General features: G+C 51.5%; 2 pseudogenes across 1 annotated transcript; both read right to left on the reverse strand.

The window, feature by feature from the left end:
- Positions 1-352: 352 nt before the first annotated feature.
- LOC149347023 (uncharacterized) lies at positions 353-5756 on the reverse strand (annotated as a pseudogene). Its single transcript, XR_016292493.1, has 5 exons — positions 5209-5756; positions 4627-4919; positions 3047-3232; positions 2110-2910; positions 353-1153 (listed from the first exon to the last, which is right to left on the reverse strand). The product of XR_016292493.1 is annotated as an uncharacterized LOC149347023 (transcript).
- Positions 5757-10248: 4492 nt separating this feature from the next.
- LOC149347024 (uncharacterized) overlaps positions 10249-26164 on the reverse strand; it is a 42528-nt pseudogene continuing 26612 nt past the window's right edge.

The raw sequence follows: 26164 nt of genomic DNA on the forward strand, positions 1-26164 counted from the left end.
AACCAAAGATATGTTGCAGTGTACAAAAGCCTCTGATGCATTGGAGTCCACCATAGAGTGAGGGAAAATGCCAAGGAATGACAAACATGCACAAGAACACCCAGCAGAATTGCAGACTCAGAGCTGTGGTCACCTTTGGAGCGTTAGAGAGCCATGCTACTCTTTTCAAGCAGAAAAGAGCATAGCTATGACCAAACAGTACAGTTTGCAGCAGTCTGCCGGACTGTTAGAAGACGATCAAAAAATCAAGGCCCCGCTGCGGTGGCTCAGTGGTTATGGCGCTCGGCTGCTGACCCGAAAGACGCGGGTTCGATCCCGGCCGCGGCGGTTGAATTTCTTTGGAGGAGAGATTCTAGAGGCCCGAGTAGTATGCGATGTCAGTGCACGTTAAAGAACCCCCAGGTGGTCGGAATTTCACTATGGCGTCCCTCATAGCCTGAGTTGCTTTGGGACATTAAACCCTACTAAACCATACCAAACCAAAAAATCAAGAATTATGAGAACAGCACACATGAGAACTCACATCAGATTTTGGAATAGGAAGACTTCAGGATAAGGCCACTGTCAGGGGCACTATGCACCGTACTTTTACTGAATTATTCATGAGCATCAATCGTGTGGTGCAAAATTCCTTCTTAAAATGCATGCGTTTCCAGCTAGCAGCACAAACCTGACATCACAAGCAAGTGCACAGTGTTGCGTGCGGTACATGACACGCCCCTCAAAATCAAGTGTGTTATCAAGAATAGACATGTTGCATTTGATCTTCTCGAGAAATGTCCTCAGTGCAATTTTGCACTTCGGACATTTTCTAGCACATTACTCCGAAGGGAGTGGGGCCTTTTTTTTGGCCTCTTGGAACAGGGTTGACTGGTGGGCGTCCAGCTGCCACCCTTTTGGAGCCCCTTGTCAACCCCGGCCGGCGTCTCGCAATGCTTGTAGGCTGCACCCGGATTTGACGTCCCCGGTGCCTCCGTGCTGCTGCGGTTGCCTTGAAGGCAAGCATAAGCCCAGCTGCGTCATTTCCATTGGGCACGCGGTCCAGCTCATGCCCAAGACACCGCAGGGTTTCTAGATATGCAGGGTTGTGCTCATTCATGGCATGCAGGCGGCGCAGCTGGGACTCCAAGCTCTGGTACACATCTTCTCTTTCCTGCATGAAAGGTTGTGAAACTGAATGACTAGATTCTGTCCACTTTGAGCGTTTCGAATGTCCAAAGCTCTGCAGCTATCATCTACCCTATGATGGAAGTTCTAGTAGCAGGCTGGGCTGCAGCAGCTGAGGATTGCCATGTTGGTTTTCTTTCTTTTTATATATTAGCATTCTCATTATTTGCATGCACACTTCTTTGAAATTAGCCGCCGCGGTGGCTCAATGGTTATGGCGTTTGGCTGCTGACCCGAAAGACGTTGGTTCAATTCCAGCTGCGGCAGTCGAATTTCGATGGAGGCGAAATTCTAAGAAGCCCGTGTACTGTGCGATGTCAGTGCACGTTAACGAACCCCACGTAGTCGAAATATCCGGAGCCCTTCACTACGACGTCCCTCATAGCCTGAGTTGATTCGGGACATTAAATCCTCATAAACTAAACTAAACTTGTCTGAAATTGCTACAAGTAGCCAATTATGACCGTGGCACCCTATTGCTATCCTTGCAGTAAGCTCTGAGCTGAATCAGAATATTCATTTGCTGGACATGAAACTTCACTGTAGCAAGGCATACCTCTTCATGCATATACGGTAAAGACCTGGTCAGTGGAACAATCTGAGTTTAACATTCTTGATATATACGTCCGTTGCAAATGTTCCCAGCATTTACAGACAAAACTGTGGCTCATTTATTCATTCTTGCCTGGTATAGCCTTTCATCTGAATGGAAAGCTGCAGACTTGAATGTGCAACTAACATCGGCAAGGTAATATGTATCGCAGAGAATTCTAGAATTTGTATTTCTACACTTGTGTTACTTTCAGCATGAACTCTAAAAAGTGTCTTTTCTACAAGTTTGCAAAGATCAACCAGAAAAAATGTTCATTGTCTTTACCTGCACTGGCATTGCTGAGGAAAGAAGGATTTAGAATGAGAAGGAACTTTACAGGGAATATGCACCTGGGCAAGCTGGGGTTGATCACAGTCTTGCGCAGTAGGTGACAGCTGTCTTGATGTGGAGGGCTGGCAGTCATCTTGCATGTGGCTTGCTTCACAAGCCTGTGGGTTTTCGTAACTGCAGCTTGCCTGGTCGGGCTCTTCTTGAGGCTGCTCTCCTTCCAGGAAGGGCATAAAGAAATCCCGAGGGGGGCACTTGTTGCCTAAGGCCAGCTTGCCCAATTGATGCCTGTCTCCTGTGTTCAGGGGCGGAGCATTGGGAAACAATCCCCCAAAAGTTTCATGGACAAGCGCCTGGTGCTTGGAAAAAGCACCTTGTTTTCCTGCTGCGCAGCTGCACATTCCAAAATCTGCTGACACTTCATATATTGTGTCTTGGCGTGTGGCACTGGGCACTGCATAGAGGTTGTGGCCTGTTAGTCGTATGGTGTCAGCAGCTCCTGATGGCATCCGGGAAAGGAGCCGTTTGTAAGCCAGGTGATGACTGGCAACACGGCTGTTAGCATGGCGGAGGATGCGGCTCTCGAAGTATCTCTCCCACACCACGGCCACTGCATCCACTAGTGCAACGGCGTTGAAGGCCTCTGCTCCGCTGAGCACGATGTCTTTGAGGATACGGATGGTGGCCTCAGAGAAATTATTTGTGTTGTGCCCCCGTGTGGTGATGTTTGCACGGAAAAGGAGCACCCACTCCTCCTCCCTTTTGAGGAATGCCTTCACCCGTTCTACGTAGCCCTGGTGGGATTCAGACCCAAGCCTGGCTTTCGCAGCTTCCAGCTTCTCTTCTGTGTCAGCATACATGACCTGTAGTTGGAGTTTGGAATCCTTTAGTGAGAAATGTGCCAGTGCCTTTCACATACACATATGCACATTTACGCTGTGCCTGTAATTTCGCACAGTCCCCCTCTTTAAAAAAGAACTACGTTTGGACAAAACTTGCCTCCTGGAATGTTGACATTAGTTGCCGTCTCTGGTCCTTGCCAACATGGTTGTGGGCAGCTGTCAGCCAGCGCCACTCTGCCTGGGCCACATGAAAATGGCACAGAAGCTGCCTGGCTGTAGGCCATGTTTCCTGCAGTGCAGTCTTCTCTGCACTGGAGTTGTCTGTCATGAATACGTGTGGTGCCTGCAGCGAGAACAATAGCCGATTTCAGCACGCCTATCAAGCCAAGAACAATTGATAGCTTTTAGCGTTTGTTCTTCACGTGACCTGCAAGGATTCATCCTTGGATCTTTGTTTTTGATTAACAATATTGTGGCTAGCTTTCTTCTAGAAATCTGACTTTACATCATCTGTTGCCAAACATTTGCACATAGTGTGAATCCTGGCGTATATCCGCTACTTTCAGAGGACTGTTATAATGAGGATCACAGACAAGAAAATTCTGCCGCAGTTTAAAGCAGCTCAAATAATATCACTATGCAGAAGTGAGAGCGTATGCATACTCTGGACTCTGGCTTACTAGTAGGGGTTGGACTTTTCGGTTGAAACCAAAAAAAAAGAAAAAAGGTCAGTATCCATGACATGGATGCCATGGCTAGCTTGCTGTTAAGTAGAAATAACCCAATCCGCTTGTCGATGGAACTGCATAACCAGGCCTGGGGTTAGGTTTGACATCGGTGACCAGAACCGACAGTGCACTTCCTCACCAGAGCAGAATTTGGCCGCCCTGGTGTAGTACTTGGTCGAAACCTCCTGTATGAATACACTAGTTAACCCTGTCTCCAGCGGCAGCTCAGCAACTGACCAAGGCAGCGGTCAGGCCTGTGACACAACAGAGGGTGCCAAGAATCTCTTGCTCTGGACAGACCGCCGCTGGAAACTGAACCTGGTGACGCTTAACTCTAGCCTTATCCAGTGAGGCTAGCTTAGCAGTGCTGCTGGAGGAACTAGCAGGCATTAAATGGGATGTCGTGGGGCATAGCGAGGTTAGGACAGATGAGGCATATAGTCCTAAAAGGTGGGCACATACTATGCTATCGTGGATTAGTGGAGATAGCAGAACTAGGTGTGGAGTTCCTTATCAGTCAGAATATAGCTGGCAACATAGAGGAATTTATAGTATTAACAAGAGGGTGGCAGCTATCGTAAATAACCTTAAGTACTAACTGAAGGTGGTACAAACGTATGCACCCGCATTTAGCCATGATGACCAGATCGCTGAAAGCTGCTATGAAGACGAGGAATCTGCAGAGAACGAAATAAAAACACACTGCAGTGTACTGATAGCTGACTTCAATGCCAAGGTAGGAAAGAAGGAGACCACGCAGTAGGCGACTATGACATAGGTTCTGGGAACAGCAGGGGGAGTTATTGGTAGAGTTTGCAGAGAGGAATAATTTACGGATCATGTTCCTTCTGAAATGAAATAGACTTCTTGGCAGACAACCACATTCTTGGCAGACAACCACATTTTATGGTGGTGAAGTAATGGGGAAGGAAACATGAAGGCATATTTTCTTGAAGTTAGCTTGTGCAATGCACAAATTAAAGGCAGTGTTATTGTTTTTCCTACTTACGGCCTGACCTCCGAAGCAGAAAGGATGAGTGTCTTTTAGAAGTTGAAATGCAGCCACGTAGCCTTCTGTGCTCTGCTCATTGTGAAGTAGCACCGCTATTGGCACAGCACCAGCCATTGTTGCCACCAGCACCACCGTGACGGTGCATTTTGTGCTGTCGCAAGAGGCCGTGGAGTCTATAAAGACTATGTCTCTTGCAGCATCCAGTGCCTGGGCCCGCTTCATGATGGGGGTGACAACTAGAATAGCCCAGCAGGTGGTATTGTCACTCCGGCGCACCGTCACATCAGTGCCTGGAAATTGTGAGAAGCCAAGTGTACACTCACAAGAGATTTCAGGCACATTATATGCACTAAGAGTCTCAGAATCTGGCTCTGTACACTGAAGAACGCCTGCACAGATCATGCTGTGTGATTGTCAAAATACAAGGGTCCAAAATTTTACACAGGTACTGGCCTACATGAAATTGTTGTGGCAGGTTACAGTTACCCACAAGCACAATACTTTAGATAAAATAATGAGACACTATGTTTAGCTACATGCACTCCATGATGAGGGATGTTGTAACAAGTTTTCGCATACCGTTGGCTGCATAGAGGGGTGCCTTCTCCTCCAGCTTCAGTAGTGGATACCGCCAAAGTGGATACCGCCATAGTGGTACCGCCAAAGCACGCAGTCCTCCAGACATTGTGCCAGTGCTGCACGGTTCTTTCCAAAGGATTTAAGGCACCGTTGGCCAACAACACTGGTCCATTTTCCTCCAGGCAAAGCTTAGATTCATGCAGCCTGCGTGCTTCGCTAACTGTCATCCCATCACTGAAGTATTGCAGGAATGTTTCCCGCGTAGTGCGGGTTCCACGAAGAAGGCGCAGGGCATCTGCTGACTGTGTGCTATGGGTATGCCTGCTATCAATTCATATGATGGCAACCAAGGGCACATTCCTTCGCAGGTACTCATCATTTCTCCTTGTGGCTTCGGTAAGCTTTTTATCTTGATGTCAAGCCTAGCCATGCACGCGGAATTGCGCCGACTTGACACCTTGTTTCGCTTGTTGTGCTGGCAACGCCAAACCTTGTGGAAGACCATTCTGAAAACCACACAGATGAAACATTGAGCAGGAGTAGTGGCGTTACTACATGCTGTTTAAATTAAATTATACTAGAACAGAATGGTTTTAAGAGCTGCAGTGCAGGTTTACTGCAAAAATGCTGCGCAGTTCTTTGTTCACTTGTCAGCAAACCTAACTGTCCTTCTATCATGCAGGCTAACAGCACACTGCATGAAAAGAAGACTTTACATAAATAGTTCATGAAAATGCAAAGTCTGCACAGGAGCAGGTGCATGCTTTCTGAAGTGTGGATTTCACTTAAGAATTTTGACCAAAATTGACTGCTAAATTTGATTTACTGTTATTTGAGATGAGCTCTTGCAGTGAGTAGCTGTCTGACATTGATGCACATATTATTTTAATATTATTCTCCCCAGTCAGCCGGCAAAGGCCTACAAAATTATTAGGTAGATTTATATTGTCAACCAGCCTCTCATTATGTGATCTTATCTGAAACTGCCATCTCAGATCATTCAAACTTCTGTTACCTCTGCAGTTAAACACTACAGCTGCCTAGTGTTTACTTTAGTGGTTAATCATGCAACTTGTGAAAAGGTGAAGGGTTTGCAGAAGTTATGCTTGTTAGTTTGTTTTGCTGAGTGATTTTAGAAGCGTTAATTTTACTCAAAGTGGAGTTGTCGGGTTGATAGCACTGGCAAACATTTTGTCTCACAATTCGTTGCAGTGGAGTGAGTATTTCAACTTCAAGCTGATGCCGAGTCTCACCCTCATTCTTGCCAGACAACTACACGAGTCTGGATGCCGTCGCCTCGTGCTTGTATACTTTACACTCCACTGCAACAAGTTATGAAACGAGGCATAGCTCTGTTTTATTCAGGTAACCAATAATCAATTTATACTTTTTTTAACGCGGCAGGACCTCGTGTCGGAGAAAATCCATGAAAAGTCCCCAGAGAAGCAGACCAGGGGGCAGGTGGGCCACCTAGGTTACGTGATCTTGCAGCGTCATCACAACCTGCCCAGCGGATTGTCACACAAGCTCCACTTGTGGCAGAACTTGCCATCACAGCCATGGGGAAAATCATTTTCAGTTCAACTGGTTTATGGAACAATTCTCAGTTGGAACCAAATGGGTATTGTTCCATAAACCATTTGGAGTGGTAAGATAGCTCCCAAGGATCTATAAATGTTAAGAATTCCCAATTCTGCGCACGGCTAGACCCGGGTTCGAACCCGATCGCGGCGGCCGCGTTTCGATGGAGGCGAAACGCAAAAGGCGCCCATGTGCAGTGCAATGTCACCGCACGTTAAAGATCTCGAGATGTGAGGTGGTCGAAATTATTGCGCAGCCCTCCACTACGGCGCCTCTGTCTTCCTTCTTTCACTCCCGCCTTTCTCCCTTCCCTTACGGCGTGGTTCAGTTGTCGACCGAGATGTGAGACAATTACTGCGCCATTTCCTCCCCCCCCCCCCCAAAAAAAAAAAATAATTTTATATTGGGGCATTAACGCTACGCGTCATACCCTTAAGGCGGAGCTTAAGTACCCCCCCCCCCCCTCCCTTTTTTCATGCATATCCGTTTACCGTTCTTCCCTTTGTCTATTTTAGGCCAGGCGGCTGCGGTAGCTCTGCGCAGCAAAGCGATTTATGCTCGCTAGCTAGTGACGTGTAGTGCACATCCGAGTAGAATGCCTTGAAAATAATTGGAATACAGCGATAAAAACAGTATCGCCTATTCAGCAACGTACCTTTCTCCTGATTTTTGGACCTTCTGGACGATCCAGGACGTGTTTGTCTCGACGCCGTATGCTTCCAGCCATTCGTTGACGGCTGCCTCGTCGACCAGGTTCGCGCGATACACCGCTTCATACTATTTTGACGCGGGCTCGACTTTTACGACCTCCAGCTCGAGTGGCTGGGGATGCTCGTCCATTTTAACTGCTCTTGTTCAGTTAAAATGAAAGTGCGATGGAAACAAATTCGCGCCGATGATGAACAAGTGCTGTGACACCACAAGGACGTAGGCGGAGTGGCAACACAAGTGCTCGTACCAACTTGCTAAATTCTCAGCTCTTTTGAACCCAGAAGTACCTAGAAAACGGCCACGAAAGTACAGTGCGCGGGTGGAGGGCAGTGCGGAATGCGTAGGAGGAGGAGGTAGAAGAGGAAAGGCAGGGAGGTTAACCAAAGAATAATCGGTTTGCTACCCTACACGGGGGAAGGGGGTGAGGGAAAAAGAAAGAGAAAGGAGGGTAACAGAAAATTGAAGTCACAGCGAAAGTAAGCGTTCGTTAAAGTCACAGCCTGTCATGCAGGCCAGAAGTTCGCAAGAAGCCGAGCAGTGCCCCTTCCCCCTTTCGTCGGGGCCTTTTGTCGGGGCAATCATGAAATAAGATACCACGTAGTACACTGATTTGCTTAACATTTCCTGGTGATAAAATGAGTCATGGTCTTGTCTTTCTGACGTGCCCACTTTCCTCACGACATTGCTGCCATGCGGTGAATCTACCCTACAAGGGCGCATGCCATTATGTGGTGAAGTCCACCTGGTAGGCGTGTAGTTGCGAATTTCTCTGGAAAACAGTGCGCAAGACTGCAGAACATTCTACTGCTTGCATAATCCGACTGGCGACATATCATTTGATCGACATATGCGCACTAGACTTAACGCTTTCCAGGTTTCAGCTCAATCGTGCGTTCAGTTTCTTTTCGCACTTCATGTCAGGCATTCTTCGAAAATGAAGTCTTGTGCAGCTAGCTTCTCAACTCTTATTACCTTAGTGATACTTGGTGGGTATGTTAAGACCGGCGAACACAGGCCTGGGAGGAATTCCAGGAAGACGTGAGTCATGCAACAAAGGTGCGGCAGGGAACAGCGGCGACGGCGGCGGCGTCAGGTGGCCAAGTCTGCCCACGGGTCGCCGGACGGAGTGACGCCGTGAAAGGTCACGCTGTTGATTTTACTTGAAAGGCGACTGCTACATTGACTGAGGCTGAGGTCCTGCGTTTCGGACATCAGGCGGGGGCGTACAAGGCCCCTCCTTCACCTGCTGGGAAACGCAGCGCACTTACTTTCCCAGGGGGCACCGATCTCAACACAGTGCTGAATCGACACGAGAGCCTTCGATGACGTGTCTTTCCCCTTGTCCACCGGCTGGGAAACGGCGTGGCCTTCCTTTCCCACGGAGGTGCTGCACCTGCCAATTCGACACGACAGTGTTCGAGGTCTGCTGGCTTTCCCATCGACCGAGCTGCGGGAGAGTTCAGCACCGCCCCTTGACGTGGGTGGTACCGCCAGTGCCCACAGCTGTCCACCTGACTGGAGAACGTTTTCCGAACTTTATTCCCTAGCCAGAGATCTCAAGAATACGAAGGACATTTAATGGGGTGTTGTTTTGTAACCAACACACTCCCATCTCGACTGTAAATATGTAAAATAAACCTTATGTACAGTTTCCTCCATATCGGAGTTCGACATCGTTCTTCGGAGCTGGGACCTGCGGGGCTGAACGAGTCAGTCAACTCCAGGACCCCTCCGTCTCCAACAGGTGGCTAGTTGGTGCATGTTTCGAGAAAAAGGGTTCAACATGTGCATGTTATATAAACAGGGTTACACGTTCATTTTCATTGTGCTAAAGCACTACAGAGTTCAGGCGCTGATTGAAGGCAGCAAAAAACTAAATAGTAGCACATCATACGCGTGATGCCCGGAAAAAACAAGCTAACTACTTTAACAGCGTTTATATTCATCAAAGCTTGACATCTCGCTTGGCTATCGGCGCCGACCTCATGCCCCCTAGAAAGCCTGCGGAAAAGAAAAAGTATGTACAGTCGCCGTTAAAAGTAAATGGAAGGCGACTTGGTGAAAAAAAATATTAATTTCTTTAAATCTAAAGCATAATGGTTCATGTTTGTTGGTGGACAGTGCAATTCGCGCAACCACAATTAATCTGCACATATGTATTCAAGGATGCATGAATTAAGGGGGGGGGGTGCAATTATTAAATTTTTCGTTAACATTGCCTTCCATTTACTTTTGACGGCACCTCTACGTATCACTGCATCCACTGGTATACGCTGCACGGACACCAGCGGATGTGGTTTTCCTCTATGCTGAGCCTGAGCTCGCTCGAGCTGCACGCAAAAAGAAAAAAGCTGTGCAATGACGTCGCGCCCACGCCTGCGTAAAGAGAACAAAAAAAAAAACGCGACGAGAACCCAGGCAGTGCGTGTGAATCGAGTACAAAGGCGCCGCGTTGCACGCAAAGAGGAAAAAAAAAAAAGCTGGGCGCACCCTCGCGCAACGACAAAAAAAAAAAAAATGCGACGAGGGCCGAGGCAGTGCGCGTGAATTCGAGTCCCTGCATGAAAACAAAACCGAAACTTCTCTAGAGTCGCTTTGCAAACGCTAGGCGCCGCCAGCGCTGCTTCAGCCGACGGAAGTTGCGTGAGGTCACGTGATAGCACTCCTGGGCGTCGTCTGCTCGAATGCGTGTACAGGATATGTTTTGGCAATACGCCGCCGGGACCCCAAGGAAAAACGCCAGCAGAGCTACTCATGGGGCGGCGCCTTCGCACTACCTTGCCTCTCCACCCACAGAAGCTGGCACCCAAGACCCCAAATCTGAAAGAAGCACGGGAAAAAGACGCAGCTTTCAGGGAGACTCAGCGGCAAATTTATGATCTCCGGCATGCTGCCCGACATATGTTCCCGTTGGTGCCAGGTGATTCTGTTTGGGTCAAGGACTATAGGCGAAAAGGTGTGGTGCTTCAGCGCGCAAAGCGGCCACGCTCGTATATTGTGGTTTTGGAGAGCGGGGGCCAGATTGAACGAAACCGGCGAGCGCTAATCAAGCAGGCGCCAAACAGAGGCTCGGATTCCAGGGACGGGGAGTATGAACTTCTGTCTAGCTTAGACGGTACAGAGGAGAACGCAAACTCTGATTCTATTGCACAAACTGTCCCAGACGGTCCCGAGGAGAACGGAACGGAAGCTCTCCCAAGTGGTCCGTTGCAGCCGCCGCCGGAAACCTTTTCGCCTGCGGTACAGGGTGAACATGTCACACGCTTTGGTCGAAAAGTAAGAAAGCCGGAACGGTACGGTATTTGTGAATGCCACTCATGGAACCGCTTCCATTGAATAGTTGTTGTATTTTGTTTTGCAAGTTGCTGCTTTAGTTTTCTCAAAGGGAAAGGGAAGATGTGGCGTTATCGATCCTCGTGTGACAGTATCTATCGTAGCAAGTGCACGTGTACTCTTGTGATGCTCGGCGCATGCGTGACGTACTCAGTGGCTGTATATATACTTGTAAGGTTGCAATAAGCGGGGCTTTTTCCTTTGGGCGTGGGCCTGGGGGCCACGCACTAGTCTTCATCGATGTTTCGTCCTGCGAAACACCACACCGCCCACATTCAGGAACGGCAGACAGAATTCCTCCTAGAGAGAAGGTAGCCCGTGGTTAAAACTTATCTTGTAAGCTGAACAAGAAGCGAAACACAAGAAAAAATTTAGAAGCTCTAGAATTTTGACACCAGGCTTGTTAAATGAAATCGAACGCTAAAAAGCTGACTTCGTTCACTTTTGTGGCTGGCTATCGGAGTGATACAGGACGCCACGGACCGTGGTCCAGTGTTAACAATTGCCATTTTCTGTAAGTGGAGCCACCTGCAGCCTACCGTACAAGCCCTACCATCGTAAGGGGTCGAGCAGGTAGAGGCTATGCTTCGGAAGGCATACAAGACGGAGCTCGGTCGATCTCTTAGAGTATCGGCGCATAAATTGATGGGCCTCGGAGTCTCGAAGAGATACCTACAGCACCAGGATGTACTTCTTTTCGCTGAAAAAGGACTTCTACATACGACCATGGGCAGAACCTCGCTGAGACGACTAGGCTACTCTGACAGCCACAATACAAATCAAGAGACGGAGGACATTCCAGACGACATCAAATCGACCTATACAGACCTACCCATCTATTAACACATGCAGCCACAATTACGCAAAGGCAGGAGGGAAGTAAGGGCTCAGGCAAAAGAGCGGAACATCGCTGGCAAAAAAGAATCCGCATTTGTAGAGCAGCCAGCTACACAAGACACAGAGCCATGGTGGCTGCGGCAATTGACTACGCTCACAAGGAGCTAGCCAACATCACCATAAAGCGTCGTACCTCTATGAAGGGGAGGAGACTGGGATTGCTCTCGCAGTCACCGAAAACAAGACAAGAGGCCAATCCCTGGTAATCATCTCGGACTCGCATATTGCTTGTCAGAGATTCCAGCGATGCAGAATTGGCATAAGTGTCCACGCGTTCTAAGTCCGCGTGCCTCAAGCGAAGAAAAATACTCCATCATTGGGCACCGGGACACGCCGGCAAGGCGGGGAACCACTGAGCGGACGCCATCACTCGAGGACATTCTAACCGAGTGACAGCTGATGGGGTGCGACTGCAGCCAGTTGCCCAGACGTACGGCGACATACTGGAGCACCTTAGGGTTCTAACCAGCATCTATCCTCGCCCCATAGCCAACTCACTAAAGAGCAGACTGTAAGTTGGAGACAGCTCCAAAGAAACACATTTCCATGCTTATCTTACTTTAAACAAGGTGCACCCCACTACATACAGACCCGCATGGTCATGGCGGGGAGAGACAGCCACACTATACAACACCACATGGAGATTCCAGCATAACCCTGCAGTCCCAATCATACTGAATGCCACGCCGGAACAGTGGGAGACAGCGACGTCCAGCTGGGAACCCGGCGACCAGCTTTCACTGGTCGAACGGGCCCAAGCTGCCACAGCCGCCGCAGGAGTCCTGGTCTAGGTACTCTACCCGTGAAGACTCCCAAGACGCTATGGGCAGTGTATAAAGTTTTGTGTCTCTCTCCCCGGGGAGTTAAAATGCATAGATACAGGAGCCTTAAGGATGTCCTCTAGTAGGCTGGAAGATCAGTAAATGGCTAGATACAGCAGCCTTCAGGGTGTCCTCCGGTAGCCTTTCTTGTTGATAAACATGCCTAGGATCCTCATTTCCTCGACCCTGGGCACCTCCAGGCCTCCCACCACCACTTTAATTTCTACGTCTCTCTTGTTCCTGCTGTCGCTATTGTACACGAAGAGCTCCGACGTCTGCGGTGAGCACGCCAGGCCTCTTTCGGCCGCGTACTTCACCACTACGTCTGCTGCCCTTTGAAGACTCCACTCAATTTCCGCGTCGCTTCCGTTATTCATCCACATGTTTATGTCGTCCGCGTACATGCTGAATTTTAGATCAGGGATCTTGTTCAGCATGGCCGGGAGACCTCTCATCGCTATGTTGAATAAGAAGGGGGACAGTACGGCACCTTGCGGGGTACCTTTGCTGCCCAGCCTTATGCCAGGGGACTCTGCGTCGTGGAATTTAATCACCGCCTTCCTCCCTTGGAGAAAGTCCTTGATGTGCTCGTATGTTCTCTTGCCCACGTTTACCTCCTCGAGACCTCTGAGCACCGCCTCGTGTCGGACGTTGTCGAAGGCCTTCGTGAGGTCAAGACCTAGGATCACCTTGGCATCTAATCCTTTCTTGTCTACAATGTCATGTTTGAGTCTGAGCATTAAATCCTGCGTGCTGAGCTTAGGTCTAAAGCCCACCATCTCGTGCGGCCATAGGTTTCCATCTTCCATGTATCTCGTTAACCTCGTTTGCACTACGTGCTCCATGAGTTTCCCCACGCAAGACGTTAACGAGATCGGTCTTAGGTTTTCCAATTTTGGTTCTTTTCCCGGCTTGGGGATGAGAACAACCTCTGCCTGCTTCCATTCCTCTGGAAATTTGCCTTCCGTCCATACTTTGTTCATGTACCGCGCAATTGCATCCATCGAGTCGTTGTCTAGATTCCTGAGCATGACATTGGATATTGTCACGGGCCCCGGTAGAACGTTCTATCCCTGGCGAGCACACTGGGCGGAGCGCAGCCGGCCGACCCTAGCACCGAGCAGAAGAGAACGAAGTCCGGCGCGCGACAAAGGTCGAAGACAGACCGCACGGGGGCGCCGGTAGAGTGTGGCATTGCCCCTCCCCTCTGGAAAGGCATCGACTCGATGGCTGATATTGAGGGGGAGCCACGTGTGTGCGTGAACAGAGTCCCAGGCACTGAACGTGGTGAGAGTTGTTCTAGCGGGCATGGTATGGCTTGAGTCTTGCGACGTGCACAATTTCGGATGTCGGCAGGCGTCTTGAAGAACGAACACTCCCTTGCGGGCGCACTTCATACGTAACGTCGCTGAGTTTGCGGAGTACCTCGTAGGGGCCGAAGTAACGGCGCAAAAGCTTCTCGGAGCGACCGCGCAGACGGATGGGGCTCCAAACCCACACTTGATCGCCAGGCTGGAAAATGACTTCGCGATGACGAAGGTTATAGCGGTGAGCATCGACTTGCTGCCGCACGCAGGTTCGTCGCCGAGCCAGCCGGTGGGCAGCTTCTGCATGGCGAACGAATGCATCAGCGTCGGCAAAGGATGGGTGCGCAATATCGGGCAACAACATCGTGTCCAACATAGTCACGACTTCACGACCGAGTACCAAACGAAAAGGCGTGAACCCCGTCGTCTCTTGAAGGGCAGTGTCGTAGGCAAACGTGACGTACGGAAGTATTGCGTCCCAGTTCTTGTGGTCATCGTCGACGTACATAGAAATCATATCAGCGATAGTCTTATTGAGGCGCTCGGTTAGGCCGTTGGTTTGAGGATGGTAAGCTGTGGTCTTACGATGACTCGTGCCACTGAGCCGCATAACTTCCTGAGTAAGCGTGGACGTGAACGCTGTGCCTCGGTCAGTTAAAACAACAGAAGGGGCGCCATGGCGAAGGACTATGCTGATGATGAAAAAGTCAGCAATTTCAGCAGCAGTACCGCGGGGAAGGGCTCTCGTCTCACAATACCGGGTGAGGTAGTCGGTGGCAACCACAATATACCGGTTACCCAATGATGACGTGGGAAATGGGCCCAGTAAGTCCATGCCGACTTGGTGGAAAGGAATTCTCGGCGGAGCAATGGGTTGGAGCAAGCCAGCCGGCTTGAAAGGTGGTTTCTTCCGACGTTGACACTCGCGGCAAGTGCGCACATAACGCTTGACAGCCGCAGAAAGCCTGGGCCAGTAATAACGGTGACGAACTCGTGCCATCGTTCGAGAAAATCCGAGGTGGACGGAAGGAAGCTCGTCGTGGCACGCCTGCAAAACGTCAGTGCGGAGCGCCGTTGGAACCACGAGCAGGTAACCAGAGTCCGTCGGGCCGTAATTTCGTTTGTATAGGACGCCATCCCGCCAGCAAAACGATGACAAGCCACGCGCGAATAGACGAGGTGGTAACGAGGCGGTACCTTCTAGATAATCGATGAGTGGGCGCAATTCCGTGTCGTCTCTCTGTTGTTGAGCGAGGGCGGACGTGGTCAGAGCACCAATAAATAGAGGGTCATCTTCGAGGTCATCAGAGCTGGACGGAATAGGGGCACGGGACAAGCAGTCTGGATCGCTGTGTTTGTTGCCCGATTTGTAGACAACTGTAACGTCAAATTCTTGCAAGCGAAGGCTCCAACGAGCTAGCCGGCCCGAGGGGTCTTTAAGATTCGCGAGCCAACACAGTGAGTGGTGGTCACTGACGACCGGAAACGGGCGACCATAGAAGTAGGGCCGGAACTTCGTTATCGCCCACACAACAGCTAGGCACTCCTTTTCAGTGGTTGAGTAATTTGCCTCGGACCGTGACAGCGTGCGGCTGCCGTAAGCAATCACGCGCTCAACACCATCTTGCCACTGGACGAGGACTGCACCGAGGCCAATGTTGCTGGCATCGGTGTGAAGTTCCGTGTCTGCCTCCTCGTCAAAATGGGCAAGAATGGGCGTTGTTTGTAGGCGTTCGCGGAGCTTTTCGAAGGCGTCCTGCTTTTCTTGTGCCCAGACGAAAGGCTCATCGTCTTTTGTCAGCCGTGTGAGAGGCTCAGCCAGCCTGGAGAAGTCTTGCACGAAGCGTCTGTAATATTGGCAGAAGCCAAGAAACCGGCGCTCAGCACGCTTATCAGTGGGAGTCGGGAACGCAGCTACAGCGGCCGTCTTGTCGGGGTCGGGGCTGACGCCCTCAGGTGTCACAACATGGCCCGAAAACTTCAGCCGTTGGTACGCGAAGTGGCATTTTTCGGGTTTTAGAGACAGACCGGCTGATCGGATTGCCGTCAATACTGCACTCAAGCGTTTGAGATGTTCTCGTAGGTCGCAGCGAAAATAACCACATCATCAAGATATACGAGACACGACTGCCACTTGAGGCCAACCAGAACAGTGTCCATCATTCTTTGAAAGGTGGCAGGAGCGGTACACAGGCCAAAGGGGAGCACCTTGAACTCGTACAAACCGTCGGGGGTTATGAACGCGGTCTTTTCACGGTCACGTTCATCGACTTCGATCTGCCAGTACCCACTGCGTAGATCAAGAGAGGAAAAGTACCGGGCATGACGCAGGCGATCGAATGAGTCATCAATTCGGGGCAACGGATAAACGTCCTTTTTAGTAATCTTGTTGAGGCGACGATAGTCGACGCAGAATCGGAGAGTGCCATCCTTCTTGGCGACCAGCACAACGGGCGAAGCCCACGGGCTTGTTGACGGCTGGATAACCTCGTCGCGGAGCATTTCCTCAACCTGCCTCCGAATCACCTCCCGTTCTTTCGCAGACACTCGATAGGGGTGGTGTTGTATAGGCCTCTCGCCTTCATCAACTACAATGCGGTGTTTAGCGACCGATGTTTGCCGAACTTTAGAAGTGGTCGCAAAGCAGTCACGAAAAGAGTCGAGGATCATGTGGAGGCGGTGTTTCTGATCGGCGGTTAGGTCGGGGTTCACGTCGGTCAGAACGGGGGCGATTCATGGGTATCGGTGAGGGACAAGGCGCAGTGAGAGACTGAGTCACTAATTTCGTCGAAATAAACTATGGCTGTTGCTTGCGCCAAGTGGCGGTATTCGGCGCTAAAGTTGGTAACAAAAAGCTGCGTTCGCATTCCGCGGAGGGAAGTAACACCCCGCGCAACGCAGACTTGTTGACTCAGCAGTAATGACAGGTTACCTTCCGCAATACCGTGAGGCGTGCGTGGGTTGGAGCATTCCACCGTAATAAACAAACTGGAGCGTGGTGGCAGCGTGACATTGTCATCACACACGCGAAAAACAGGCCTGTCGGGCTCGCTGCTGCCGGCTATGGCACACTGAGGTGAGAACGTCACGACAAGTTCGCGGAGGTTGATTATCGCACCGTGTTCTCGAAGAAAATCAAACCCGAGGATGAGGTCCTTCGAGCAATGAGCCAACACAGCGAAGCAGGCAACGAAGGTTACACCGCGAATCTCCAGTCTAGCGGTGCAGACACCAAGCGGTGTCACCAGATGGCCTCCAGCTGTCCGGATGTGCGTTCCAGGCCAAGGTGTCAGGACTTTCCTCAGGACAGTCGCCAGACCACGACTCATGACGGAGAAGTCGGCGCCGGTATCTACGAGAGCAGTCACGCAGCGGCCATCAACGATGATCGGGATTTCAGCCGAAGCTTGGTCACCTTCGGAAAAACGCTGTGTGGGGGAGGTCGGACTTGGGGATCGTTCTCGCGGTCGAGTTGGTGCGTCAAGCGGAGACGTCTCTGTTCGTCGAAAAGTCGTCAGACGTAAGGGTCGTTCACATTGTCCAATTGAAGCGTCAAGCGAAGGCGTCTCTGGGCGTTGAAAGGTCGTAGCGGCGTGGGGTCGGAGGTCGGGTCGCATGCTAACGTCGGTGAGCGGAGGATGTTCGTCATTATGTCCAGTGACGGCGGCCCTACCTCCGGGGGTCGCCGTCCTCAGTTTTCCCGGCGCGGGCTGGAGGACTGCCGGACGTAGGACTGGCGGGCTGGTGAAGACAACCGTCGAGGCGACGGTGACCTGGACTGACGTTGAGCAGTGGGTGCAGGTGGAACGTTGGCCGCTAGGTACTGATCGATCTCGCGGGGTCGTTCACCATAGCGTGGCAGGGGTGCGTCTGGCGAAAAGCCGCGCAGGCCAATCCGGCGGTACGGGCAGTGACGACGGATGTGGCCTGCTTCGCCGCAGTGGAAGCACAAGAGCCTGTTGTTCGGCGTGCGCCACATGTTTGCCTTCGTGACGGGTGGGCGGTCGTCTGGCAGCGCTGCCGTATACGAGAATCGGCGGGACGGCGCGGTAGGGGCAGGAGAGTAGAACGCCGGCGGTGGTGGCGCAGAACTTCGCAATGCCTCGCTGTATGTCATCACATAGGGCGCTGGCGGTTGGGGAGGTGGAATGGGCTGCACAGTGCGGCGTATTTCGTCACGCACAGCATCCGAGATGGCGGTGACACTAGGAGGCTGCTCCACAGAGCGAAGCTTCTGCAGCTCTTCGCGAACGATGCTCCTGATGAGCTCTCGGAGGGAGGTGTTCTCATCCCCGGGCCTCGGCGTGTGGCACTCCACAGCAGTGATGTTTGATGTACGGCCGTAGTGCGCAAACCGTTGTTGCAGGGCGCGCTCCATGCCTGACGCTTCCTTCGCAAAATCGGCGACTGTAGCCGGGGGATCGCGCACGAACCCAGCGAACAATTGCTCCTTCACTCCCCGCATCAAATGGCGCACCTTCTTGGCTTCCGACATCGAAGGATCAGCGCGGTTGAAAAGCCGGGTCATGTCCTCCACGAACATCGCCACGCTCTCGTTTGGCTGCTGCGCTCTCGATTGCAAGGCCAATTCAGCACGCTTCCTCCGTTCGTTGCTGCTGAAGGTATCCAGCAACTGCCGCCGGAAGTCTTGCCAGGTGTGGATGGCGGACTCGTGGTTTTCGAACCACGTCTTGGCGGCGTCCTGGAGGGCAAAGTGGACGTTCCGAAGCTTGCGGTCTTCGTCCCACAGATTAAATTCAGCGACCCTGTCATACCCGTCCAACCAGTCCTCCACATCCTCAAACTTGTCACCATGAAACGACGCAGGCGTGCGAGGCGTATGAAGAAGTAGCGGTGGCGAACTCACAGATGGCTGGAAGGTCTGGCTGGCCACCGTAGAGGTCATCGTGCGGGATGGCGCGGTGAGGGGTTTGTACTCGGGGGCTAAGCCTTTCAAGCGGCGGCTTGACTTGTGGACAGGTGTCGTGTCCAGGGGGTGTGGCGGAGCGCTGGAGGTTTCTGGGACCTCTTCGTACATGGATCGTACCCAGCAGCTGCACCAAAATGTCACGGGCCCCGGTAGAACGTTCTATCCCTGGCGAGCACACTGGGCGGAGCGCAGCCGGCCGACCCTAGCACCGAGCAGAAGAGAACGAAGTCCGGCGTGCGACAAAGGTCGAAGACAGACCGCACGGGGGCGCCGGTAGAGTGTGGCAATATTTTATCTGGGCCAGGGGCCGAGCGATTTTTTAGCTCAGCGATAGCTGCTCTGATCTCCGCTACCGTATTGTCCGCGTCTAGATCTTCATTTTCCGCTCCTCCATATTCTGCCTGTCGTACTTCTGTCGCGTCCCCTATGTAAATGTCCCTGAGCCTGTCCATCAGCTGTTCGTCCGTCCCCTGGAAAGCGCGTCTCGCTTTCACTTGGTTAGCGCTCGCTGCCTGTTTAGATTTTCCCGGGTCGAGGAGATGCCGCAATAAATTCCACGTCTTTGCTAGGCTCATGCCCCTTTCCATTTCGTCGCACCTGGCGTACCAATTTTGCTCGTTTAGTTTAATAGCATACGTTTCCATTTCCTTGGTGTGTCTGGCTAACGAACGCCATAAATTTCTGTTCCATTTTTGAGACTTCAGTCTCTTCTCGAGCCTTTCCTTCTCCTTCCACATGCTCATTAGCTTGCTATCCATTATCTCCGGTGCATCTTCCCCTTCAGCTACTGCTTCCGCGTGCCTGGCATCTTCCCTCAGCTGTTTTGTCCAGTCTCCTATGTCTCCAATATCCTTAGCTTTGTGGCTTCTGCGAATCTCCCGGAATTTGTCCCATTCCACTATTCTCGCCTGTTTGCGTTTCCGTAGCTTGATTCCTTCTCCCAGCTTCGTAGCTACGATGAAGTGGTCACTACCCAGATTTTCTCTGGTGTTTGCCCATTCTACCCTGCCTGCATTTCTACTGAAGGTGAGGTCCGGCGCGGTGTCTCTACTTACACCGCTACCTACTCTAGTGGGCGCACATGGGTCGGTATGCAAGGTAAGTCCGAGATTTTGGGACTCCTCAAGGAGATGTCTGCCCTTCGGATCTTGCCTCGCGTACCCCCATTCCTGGTGTGCCGCGTTAAAGTCCCCCACGATCACCAACGGGCTCTGGCCGGCCAGTTTGATGGCTTTTCTAAATATCGTTCCGAATTTCATTTTGTTCTGCTTCGGGTTGCTGTTGATGTTAAGCAGAAATATGATTTTTGCTTTCTTGCGTCCCGTAATCATTTCTAGCATTACCGCTTCTATGTCCCCCGTACTCACTTCGTGCTCTAGGGTTGCTATATTCCTTTTCACCAGCGTGGCCACTCTGCATTTTTCACCCCTATCGCTATAGAAACTTTGGTATCCGGCCAGTTTTATCTGATTTCCCCCAGTTTCCTGCAGCGCTATAGCAATTGGTTTGTCTTCTACATGTTGCACGTGGTGCTGTAATAGCGCTCGCTTCCGTAGGTACCCTCGGCAATTCCATTGCCAAATGGTGGCGTTCTCTTTCTTACTTTGATTCCTGTCCATTGTTGGAAAAAACTACACTCTCCGTATTCGCCATCCTCTCAGTGAGTCCGTTTAATGCCGCTAGGATCTTGTCCATTGAGCCCTTAATGTCCCCTAGAGCGTTTAACCTTACATTCACTTCCTGCATCTGCGTTTCCAGCCTATCAATGCTGCTTCCAAATTTACTCGTTAGCTTCCTCTCCAGCGTCACAAGGGGGTCGGTCTCGGGCGCCTTTCGATTTATCGAATTGGGTCTAACCACCTCCGTATCCATTTTCTCGTCTGCTTCTTCTATCTCCGGTTTCGCCTCCGGCAATTTTCGCGCTGCCGCTTGCGTGGGAGGCGCCACCGACCTCGGCTTATTGTTTACTGATTCTGCTATCATTTTCCTCAGCTCCGCAATTTCCGTTCCTTGCCTCTTTAATTCTGTCTCTTGTTTCCCTATCTTCGCCTTCAACTCTGCATTTTCCTTCCTTAGCGCTACTGTTTCTGGGTTAGCCTGGGTGACCTTGCTCGCGAAGCTTACCGTTTCCTCGGGTCCCGTCTTGGGTAGTCTCGGGTCCTCCCTGGACGGCAGGCTCGGGATCTCCTTCTTGTCCGTGAGTCTCGCCCCGGACTCGGATCTCGAGGGCGTCCCGGATCTGGACCTTCCCTTGGGCCCGTCCTTGGCCTGCGCTGCTCCGTCTTTCCCATCTTCTCGTCTAGTTGCGTCTTTCGTCGCCACGAACGGCTTCCTATACATCTTCCTACACTTGCTGTCGCCCAGCATGTGGGCTCCCCCGCACAGCTGGCATACGGGGATGCACGTGTGTCCCTGCTCCGGATTCTCCTCCGGAACGACTCCTAGAGCTTGGTCTGCACAACACTTTTACCGAGCTCCAAGAAGCCCTCTTGGAAAGCCAAAAAGAACGCCTTCTAAAAACCAATGCGGGAAGGACGATCCTGACTAAATTAGGGACATGGCCGGGGCTGGAGACAAGAGGCAGTAAAACCTCTCTTCCACTCCAAACCCGAGAAAAGATCACCGTTAGTCCAATTCCACGTCACATGCATCATGCTCATCAGCAAGGCAGACGACAAGCGCGAGCAAAGGCACTTCAGAAACACTTAGAAAGCGACCGTAAAGCCGTTTACGTAGACATTGGGGCCTACCCCACGCCGGGAAAGTTCTCAGTCGCTGCGATTGACCACCAACTAAAACCGGCTCTCCAAGCTTCTATATATGCAGAAAACCCCTCCTCTGCAGAGGCTCTGGCAATAGCTATCGCCATCAAACATAAAGACCAAAGAGGAGAGTCCTCCCACGTTATAACAGACTCCCAACAAGCCTGCCGAGACTTTCTTAATGGCAGGCTTCCCTCAAGAGCAACACAGCTACTTGGCAATCTCAGCCTAACACACAGACTAACATGGACACCTGGTCACGAAGGACTAGCTGGAAATGAGGTAGCCAACGATCTAGCCCGAGATTTAACGTGAACAGAGAACTCCTGTGGAGCATATTAAAAGATTTAGGTATCGGTCATGAGGTAATTGATTTTCTACACGAAATCTACCGAGATAATAAACATGAAATTACATGGGAAGGAAAAAAAAAGTACCACAACTGTGGGGGTGCACAAAGGATTTAGGCAACGTCGTCCTCTATCACCTCTGCTGTTCATGCTTTATGTGATAATAATGGAGAGAAGGCTACAAGAAAGTAATCTAGGCTATAATCTGTCGTACAGATTAGGCGGAAATGTAGTTGAGCAGCGACTCCCGGGTTTAATGTATGCGGACGATATTGTACTGTTAGCAGATCGCCAGCAAGATTTACAAACTTTGGTTAATTGTTGTGGAGACGAAAGAGACGCTCTAGGATTCAGTTTTAGCGCAACTAAATCAGGTGTGATGATTTTCAACGAAACAATTGACCAGGTGCTTACAATACAAGGCCATGAAATACCCAAAGTGGCCGAATACAAATACCTTGGGATATGGCTAAACGAAGCGCAGATATACACGGAAAAGCATAAACAGTCTCTTAGGGCACAAGGACGAAGAGACGCAGGGATAATGAAACATAGGGCATTATGGGGGTATAACAAATATGAAGTACTAAGAGGTATTTGGAAAGGAATAATAGTGCCGGGACTTACTTTCGGCAATGCGGTTCTGTGCTTAAGGGCAGAAGTTCAGTCGAGATTAGACGTAAATCAGAGAGCTGTTGGAAGATTAGCACTAGGTGCCCACGGCAAACCCACAAACGAGGAAGTACAGGGCTGTAGAAATTGGACAATAGCAGGTGGGCAGCTAAGGTATTTAAATACTTATACAGAAAGAGCATTCACTCACAGTGGCGGAAAATAACTAGAAAACAAACCAGTAAGTATGAAGGTCATGAGGAGGGCGAAAGAAAGAGCATTAAATGACAGTGTAGCGGCCTTTATTGGCAAGAGATGAGTGGTTGTTAAGGCCGGTTAGAGCGGGCAAGGGCAGGTCCGGTCCCGAACAGTTGATGCTTTTGCCGCGCGTCGGTTCTGCTGCTTCAGCTGCCGATCGTCGTCTTCTCGCCTCGCGCCGCGAATCGGTTCTGTTGCTCCGTCTGCTAAGCGTCTTCCTCTTTACATTGGCCCCCGGGGAAAAAAGAGCCATCCTGGCGATTTAGGGAGTCAACAGGACGCAGGGGTCGTAATACGGCTTCAAACGCGAAACGTGAACGGTCTCGCGCCCACGTCGTCGGAGATCGGGTGATGGCGTCACGGGCTCAACGATGTAAGTGACGGGAGAAGTGCGCTCAAGGACACGGTAGGGTCCGTGGTATTTTGGCAGCAACTTGGTAGAGAGACCTGGGGCAGCAGAAGGCACACGGAGCCAAACAAGGGATTGCGGCTGAAAAGTGTCTGTGCCATGGGAGTGGTCGAAACGGTATTTCTGGCGCCCTTGGTCGTCAGACGTGAATGACCGGGCGAGCTGGCGGCACTCTTCAGCGTGTCTGGAGGCTTCAGATACGGTTGTGGATTCCGACGAATCAGGATGGTACGGAAGAATAGTGTCGAGCGGCGAGGATGGTTCACGGCCGTATAGAAGGAAGAATGGTGAGAAACCAGTAGTGCTCTGCGTAGCGGTGTTGTAGGCATATGTGACGAAGGGGAGGACGACGTCCCAGTTAGAATGGTCTGCCGCGACGTACATTGACAACATGTCACCTAATGTTCGATTGAAACGTTCTGTCAAGCCGTTCGTCTGGGGATGATAGGCAGTAGTGGTGCGGCGAGTAATGTTGCATTGCTGCAGAAGAGATGAAACTACGTCTGACAGAAACACCCGCCCACGGTCGCTCAACAGTTCAAGCGGGGCTCCGTGCCGAAGTATGAAATGGTGCAAGAGGAAGGCTGCAACATCCCGCGCCGTAGCAGCTGGGAGGGCGGCTGTTTCGGCGTACCGTGTCAGGTGGTCTACAGCGACGATGACCCAGCGGTTTCCTGCAGCAGTGTAGGGAAGTGGTCCATACAGGTCAATGCCAACTCGGTCAAATGGCCTGGATGGGCAAGACAAAGGCTGCATAGGGCCGGTCGAATGGTGATGAGCGAGCTTGCGGCGCTGGCAATCGGGGCAAGAACGGACGAATTTTCGGACGTAGTTATACATGCCGCGCCAGTAATAGCGGAGGCGAAGCCGGTTGTAGGTCTTAAAAGCACCGCCGTGACCTGCTTGCGGGTCGCTATAAAAGGCTGCGCATATTTCTGAGCGTAAATGTCCAGGGATCACTAGGAGCCATTTGCGCCCGTCAGAGAGGTAGTTTCGGCGGTACAAAATCCCATCATAAACAGTGAAGTGGGCAGCCTGACGGCGGATTGCGCGCGGTACCGGCACGACAGAACGGTCTGAAAGATAACGTACAAGAGAAGTGATCCAAGGGTCCTTGGACTGCTCGTTGGGCATATCGTCCAATGACAAGGAGGCGCAGTCGATGGCGGGAGGAGAGGCACGTTCATTGGCTAGAGGTGAACGAGAGAGAGCGTCGGCGTCGTTATGCTTCCTGCCAGAGCGATAGATCACACGAATATCGTACTCTTGAAGGCGTAAGGCCCATCGGGCGAGGCGGCCATTTGGGTCTTTTAGGGAGGACAGCCAACATAGGGAATGGTGGTCCGTGACGACCGCGAAAGGCCGGCCGTACACGTAAGGCCGAAATTTCCCGATCGCCCAAACGATCGCCAAGCACTCTTTTTCAGTTACTGAGTAGTTTTGCTCTGGCTTCGTCAGGGTGCGGCTCGCGTATGCAACAACATACTCCGCATACCCCGGTTTGCGTTGAGCAAGAACAGCACCGATACCAACGCCACTGGCATCTGTGTGGATTTCAGTTGGAGAAGCAGGGTCAAAGTGGCGCAGTATGGGCGGAGAGGTAAGTAGACGGCGCAACGTGATGAACGCGTCGTCACAGGCAGGACTCCAGCTTGATAGGTCGCTACTGCCACGAAGAAGTGCAGTCAGAGGTGCGATGATACAAGCGAAATTTCGGATAAAGCGCCGGAAGTAAGAACATAAGCCGATGAAACTGCGAAGTTCCTTCATCGTAGAGGGCTTCGGAAACTCAGAGACAGCACGAAGCTTTGCTGGGTCAGGAAGGACACCCTGTTTCGACACGACGTGGCCCAAAATCGTCAACTGACGAGCAGCGAAGCGACATTTCTTTAAATTGAGTTGAAGCCCGGCTGCCGCGAGGCATCCCAAAACTTGCTCCAGGCGAACGAGGTGCGTCTGGAAATCTGGGGAGAAAACAACGATATCGTCCAAGTAACATAAGCATGTTTTCCATTTCAGGCCGCGCAGTATCGTGTCCATCATCCGCTCAAAAGTGGCAGGGGCATTGCATAGTCCGAAGGGCATGACGTTGAACTCATAGAGCCCGTCAGGCGTCACAAAGGCTGTCTTGGAGCGGTCAGCGTCGGCCATCGGGACTTGCCAATAACCCGAACGTAGATCTAAAGAAGAAAAGAATTCAGCTCCCTGCAGACAGTCAAGTGCGTCATCAATGCGGGGCAGCGGGTAGACGTCTTTGCGGGTAATTTTGTTCAGGCGCCGGTAGTCTACGCAAAAGCGGATAGAGCCATCTTTTTTGGTGACAAGGACGACGGGGGAAGCCCAAGGACTGTGCGATGGTTGTATGACGCCCCTCTGTAGCATGTCATTTACCTGGGCGTCGATAACTTGGCGTTCGGTGGCCGAGACGCGATATGGGCGTTGTCGCAACGGCGTATGGGCGCCAGTGTCGATCTTATGGGTAACAGCTGAGGTGCGGCCCAAACGGTGGTTGGAGAAGTCAAACGATGACCGAAACTTATTTAGCAGGGCCTCAAGCTGGGTCTTCTGCGGTGGCGAAAGATTCGCGTCGATTGGGCGCTCAAATACGGCTTCGGGAGCGGGATCAGGAGACGATGGGGAAGAAGTAAGTGAAGACACTTGCATGCGGCAGGGGTCATCCTCATAAGGGTCCCAGGCGACGATGGAGGCGAAAGGCTGGACACGTCCCAGGCATTCACCGCGAAGAAGATTAGAGGGGCACAGGAATGGATTTGACAGGGGCAAGGCGCTGCAGCCGGCTGAGACGGTAAGGACGGCGAATGGCAGGGGTAGACAGTGACGAGAAGCGAAGGAGTCGGACGGGATGAAGATGACAGGGCCGTTGGATGCAGAGTCGCAATGAACAGAGACGAGCACAGCAGAGCACGGCGGGATCACGACGTCATCAGCCACAGTCAACTTGGAGCACGGGTTAGTGGAAGCGCT

Source organism: Amblyomma mixtum, chromosome 4 (assembly GCF_055824585.1).
Source record: "Amblyomma mixtum isolate Tamu chromosome 4, ASM5582458v1, whole genome shotgun sequence".
Classification (NCBI taxonomy): domain Eukaryota; kingdom Metazoa; phylum Arthropoda; class Arachnida; order Ixodida; family Ixodidae; genus Amblyomma; species Amblyomma mixtum.